This window comes from Oncorhynchus kisutch, linkage group LG4 (genome assembly GCF_002021735.2).
Source record: "Oncorhynchus kisutch isolate 150728-3 linkage group LG4, Okis_V2, whole genome shotgun sequence".
Lineage (NCBI taxonomy): Eukaryota > Metazoa > Chordata > Actinopteri > Salmoniformes > Salmonidae > Oncorhynchus > Oncorhynchus kisutch.
In genome coordinates, this window is record NC_034177.2 from 52,903,539 (window position 1) to 52,909,538 (window position 6,000).

General features: G+C 37.3%; 1 protein-coding gene across 3 annotated transcripts in view; it reads right to left on the reverse strand.

Moving 5' to 3' along the window:
- LOC109889690 (PHD finger protein 21A-like) overlaps positions 1 to 5,525 on the reverse strand; it is a 111,089-nt gene extending 105,564 nt beyond the window's left edge. Inside the window, exons 1-2 of one of the 3 annotated variants that reach the window (XM_031823214.1) lie at positions 5,179 to 5,525; positions 1,486 to 1,577 (exon numbers count right to left, since the gene is read on the reverse strand). The gene's annotated coding sequence lies outside the window, so the exon portion shown is untranslated. The remainder of the gene's footprint in view (positions 1 to 1,485; positions 1,578 to 5,178) is intronic. The other 2 variants (XM_031823215.1, XM_020481304.2) reach the window with 2 other exon arrangements.
- Between the last annotated feature and the right edge of the window lie 475 nt (positions 5,526 to 6,000).

A 6,000-nucleotide genomic window follows, 5' to 3' on the forward strand; every position in this document is an offset into this window, starting at 1 on the left:
AATGGTTTAAAAACACAGATTGTATGATGGTCTGTGTTTTGAAAATGCTGATTTCTGAAAGCTAATGTGACCCCTGGGTATATACACGGTATACCGCCCAAGCCGAACTGTAATGATGACATGAATCTGCGTAAAGCTCATTGTTTCAAAGGCCCATAGTATTACTTTCAAAGGGACGACACTTTGAATCCTGCACAACCACCTTGGATTATGGATCAACTTGCAATGTCAAAGAAAGCCAATAATTATGTCTTCTACTGAATTAGAATTTTTGTTCTTAGCATGCACAAGAGTAAATAAAACAACTTGGAAATTACATTCGCAGGGCAATGACGTGAAGCTCACAAAAGCATACATTTGCCTGGTTCCGTGGGACAACAATAAACAAACAGTGAGAACCGGGAAACCAGCGAGTCCGCCCGAGGCAATGTCACAGCCGTCCAGTTTGATTGATTTTCGGGCCAAAGCTGCCAGCCAAGAGAACAATTACAACAGGTGCTGTTGCATGACTCACACCTGGCAGTGTAACTGGTCTCCACTCTCTCAGACTCCCTGCAAGACAGTTGATGCAGAGCCCACTAGGCCTACATAAGACTCCCACCACCACAAATTGGACTTTCAGGATGGCTAAGTCACCCCAACATTGAAAAACTACCAGAGCAACCGAGCAAAGTTCACCTGTAAAGTCAGTCATGTTAAACATGGGTGGACAACGTGCAGGATAATTTGCAACTAAACGTGGTTTGACCAAACATGAATTTTCATGCATGGTTCTGATCGTAACAGACAGTAATTGTATATAGGTAGCAGTGGGTGGCAATATCCCTTGGCCACTTTCAGTTTTCCTACTTCTGAACTAAACCACCCGTACAATCCATAATTCCTAATGACACAGACTGGTTTGAAACCTACTAGTGTGAAACGTAAATCAGGAACATGAAACAATTAACGATTTTACTGAGTTGTCAGTTCATAAGGAAATCAGTCAATTGAAATAAATTCATTAGGCCATAATCTATGGATATCACATGACTGGGCAGGGGCGCAGCCATCAGAATGTTTTTCCCTCACAAAAGGGCTTCATTACATTCATATACGCCTCAGTTTCATCAGCTGTCTGGGTGGCTGGTCTCAGACGATCCCGCAGGTGAAGAAGCCGGATGTGAAGGTCCTGGGCTGGCGTGGTTACACGTGATCTGTGGTTGTGAGGCTGGTAGGACCTACTGACAAATTATCTAAATGCAATCGACTTCGGCGATGTCATTTATAAAATAGACAGTAAATTGGATGCAGTCTATCACAGTGCCATCCGTTTTGTCACCAAAGCCCTATATACACTACCCACCACTGCGACCTTTATGCCCACGTTGTCTGGTCCTCGCTACATATTTGTCGCCAAACCCACTGGCTCCAGGTCATTTTTAAGTCTTTGCTAGGTAAAGCTCCACCTAATGTCAGCTCACTGGTCACCATAGCAACACCCACCCGAAGCACGCGCTCCAGCACTGGTCACTGGTCATCCCCAAAGCCAACACCTCCTTTGGCCGCCTTTCCTTCCAGTTCTCTGCTGCCAATGACTGGAACAAAAAAAAAAAATAATAAAATAAAAAAAAAAATTCACTGAAGTTGGAGACATATCTCCCTCACTAACTTCAAGCATCGGCTGTCAGAGCAGCTTACAGATCGCTGCAGCTGTTCACAGCCCATCTGTAAATGGTTCATCCAACCAACTACCTACCTCATCCCCATATATATATATATATATATATATATATATATTTATATATAAAAAATATATTTTTTTTTAAATATATTTATATATATAAATAAATAAATATATATTTATATATATTTTTTTTTTTTGATATATATATTTTTTTATATATATAAATATATATATATATATCTTTTTTTCTTTCTTTTTTTTCTTCTGCTCATATATATATATATATATATATATATATATATATATATATATATATAAAAAAATATATATATATTTATATATATATAAATATATATATATTTTTTTATATATAAATATATATATATTTTTTTTATATATAAATATATATATATATGAGCAGAAGAAAAAAAAGAAAGAAAAAAAGATATATATATATATTTATATATAAAAAATATATATATATAAAAAAAAATATATATATATATATATATAAATATATATTTATTTATTTATATATATAAATATATTTAAAAAAAAAAAAATATATATATATATATATATATATATATATATATAGATCTTTTTTTCTTTCTTTTTTTTCTTTTGCTCATATATATATTTATATATATATAAATATATAAATAAATATATATATATTTATATATATATATAAAAAAAGGAAAAAAAAAATATATATATATATTTATATATATAAATAAATAAATATATATTTATATATATATAAATATATTTATATATATATAAATATATAAATAAATATATATATATTTATATATATATATAAATATATATTTATTTATTTATATATATAAATATATTTATATATATATAAATATATATTTATTTATTTATATATATAAATATATATATATATATTTTTTTTCCTTTCTTTTTTTTCTTCTGCTCATTTGCACACCAGCATTTCTACTTGCACATCTTCATCTGCACATCTTCATCTGCACATCTATCACGGCTAAATTGTAATTACTTCACCACTACGGCCTATTTATTGACTTACCGCCTTACTTCATTTGCACACACTGTATACAGATTTTCTATTGTGTTATTGACTGTACGTCTGTTTATCCTATGTGAGAGACTGTTGTTTTTGTCGCACTACTTTGCTTTATCTTGACCATGTCGCAGTTGTAAATGAGAACTTGTTCTCAACTGGCCTACCTGGTTAAATAAAGTTAAAAATATTTTAAAAACTGTCTCTGAAGCAGCATGTGTACACGCTGTCTGTGTGGAGTCTGGAGTTGTGCCTGCCTGCTCTGCTTGGAAAACAATGGGGGAGGAGCAAATGGGCCAAGACTACAGTAAACCAAGCACACCCCCACTCTCATCGACGGGGCTGTAGTGGAGCAGGTTGAGAACTTCAAGTTCCTTGGTGTCCACTTCACAAAACTAACATGGTCCAAGCACACCAAAACAGTAGTGAAGAGGGCACAACACCTATTCCCCTTCAGGAGACTGAAAAGATTTGGCATGGGACCTCAGATCCTCAAAAGGTTCTACAGCTGCACCATCGAGAACATCCTGACTGGTTTCATCACTGCCTGGTATGGCAACTGCTCGGCATCCGAACGCAAGGTACTACAGAGGGTAGTGCGTACGGCCCAGTACATCACTGGGGCCAAGCTTCCTGCCATCCAGGACCTCTATACCAGGCGGTGTCTGAGGAAGGCCCTAAAGCCACCCTAATCAGACTGTTCTCTCTGTTACTGTACGGCAAGCGGTACCAGAGCGCCAAGTCTAGGTCCAAGTGACTTATATACACCCCCCCCCCCATATTATACACTGCTGCTACTCTGTTATCATCTATGCATAAGTCACTTTAATAACTCTACCCACATGTATATATTACCTCAATTACCTTGACTAACCAGTGCACATTGGCTCTGTACCAGTACCCCCTGTATATAGCGTCGATATTGTTATTTTACTGCTGCTCTTTAATTATGTTACTTTATGTATTTATTTTAACTGCATTGTTGGTTAAGGGCTTGTAAGTAAGCATTTTACTGTAAGGTCTATGTAACCGATGTGAAATGGCTAGCTAGTCAGCGGTGGTGCGCACTAATAGCGTTTCAATCGGTGACGTCACTCGCTTTGAGAACTTGAAGTCGTGGTTCCCCTTGCTCTGCAAAGGCCGCAACTTTTGTGGAGCGATGGTTAACAGTTGTTGATGTGTGCAGAGGGTCCCTGGTTCGAGCCCGGGTATGGGCGAGGGGACGGACTAAAGTTATACTGTTAAATCTACACCTACTGTATTCGGCACGTGACAACTAAAATTTGAATTGAACCGGCTCCTCTGCTGTCTGACCCTAGTGCAGCTGTAAGCAACCCGGTTGGATCTGCTGGCTAGCGTGCAGTCTATAAAATGACTCCATGAGCATAAATATTGATTCGTTTTCCGAACATAAGGGCCTCAACTCATATTTAGCACTATTTGGACCTCCTTTGCACAATGCCATGCTATCAGATGCATTGTCTTTGTCTGAAAATGCATATTATTTCAGCATGAACGAGTGTTTTATAACTTTCATTTACAAGAGCACAAATCGCCATGTTGCGCAGTGCAGCCGCGCGCACACGTTCAATTCGCGTTCGTTAGCCAGGTAGCTAGTAAATTGTTGTTACATATTTGGTGCAAGCTAATAAAAAATATCAGATTATTTGCTAGCTAATGGCAAGGAGTCGACTTCAGTTCCATTTCACAGATTAAAACTCCTTTTAAAATAAGATATCACTACAGTTGATATACCTTGACATCCTCGTCAACTATAACTAACGACGTTAGCCGGTTATTTCAGCTTGCGAGGCTAGCTAACACAGGGAGAGTTTTAACAGCATTCAGTCACTAGAGAGCAAGCTAGCTCTAAACTAGTTAGCGATAGCTAACTACATATGGCAAAAAACTGTAGCAAACAAGCTAGCTGTCAATATAGATAAGTAACTTAGAAAATAAAACAGTAGCATAACATAATAATATTTTGGGGATGGCTTCAAATAAATAACTAAATCCTCACAAATAGGCACGCTTTGGTGGTTACAAGTTAGAATCGGCCCCTTTCTAGCCAGCTATGTTCACTGCCCTCCAATAGCAGTGCACTTCGCTAGCTAGACTAGTGTTCCCAACCAGGAGTACTAGGACCCCCGGGGGTACTTGAAGACTCATGAGACCATAGGCCTACTGGTAAAAATGCACATGAGAGTATTCCAGGGGTACTCCTTCCAGAGCAAAATTCAGTTGGTGGTATAGTAACCGAAAAGGGTTGGGAACCACTGAGCTAGAGAATATCATCCAACTCTTATAAGAAATAGCTATGAACAAACCGTCCTGCCTATCCTAACACACGATTAATTACGGGTATAGGGATCAAACGCATGTGAAAACAACCAAAGTTTCTAAACAATGAAAATGAAACTTATAATAATATTTTTTTTAAATCCCTATGTGTACTTACCCTTCACTCACATGAACAGCAGCAGTCCTCTCCACAGATATTAATGAAATATTTACAAACAACCCAATACTCTCTACCGATACAATTGATGTGAATATTCAAATATCCTCCCTTGATTAGTCTGAGATCTCCGTAGTATTTGTTTAAATTCAATTTGTGCAAAAAGAGAGAAACTGGGATACAAAACAAGAACTCTTCTTCAATCTCATTCACCACAGCCTGAGCACAACAGTTATCCATGCGCTCATGAGGAGCGAGAAGAAAGGGGTAGGAAAACTATTTCTAAAAGGTGACAATTGTAGCCGTTGTATCCCAGATTGATTAATTAATTAATAGTATATGGTTAGTTATACATTTTGTGTCGAGGGTCGTCGCAAGGTGAAACGAAAATGTGTTTGAAAAGCGAACTATTTTTTGTCATGGTGCGGCGAATTTATTTCACTTTGCCTAAGGAACAGGGGTACTACGCCTTCCATTGCCTAGGGAAAAACCCCGGATGTAAACTCGGTGAAACTCATCTGGAGAGAAGTAGCACTCGGGTCGTCACTAGTTACCACAGTCACAAAGTCATAAACTCCGCCTATAGATGATATGACACATAACTACAAGTTATCTTCTTAAGATGTGATTTTAAACTTAACCATGCACGGTGCCTAACCCTGACCTTAAATTACGACCAAAAGCAGCAATGCATGTTTTCATAAATTGTTACGATACAGCCAATTTTTACTTTGTGACTGTGCTATCTAATGCAAACCTAGCACTCGATGCAAAGAAATACGCGGAGCAATTTGTTGCTGCTTAGACTTGCCACGGCCCATA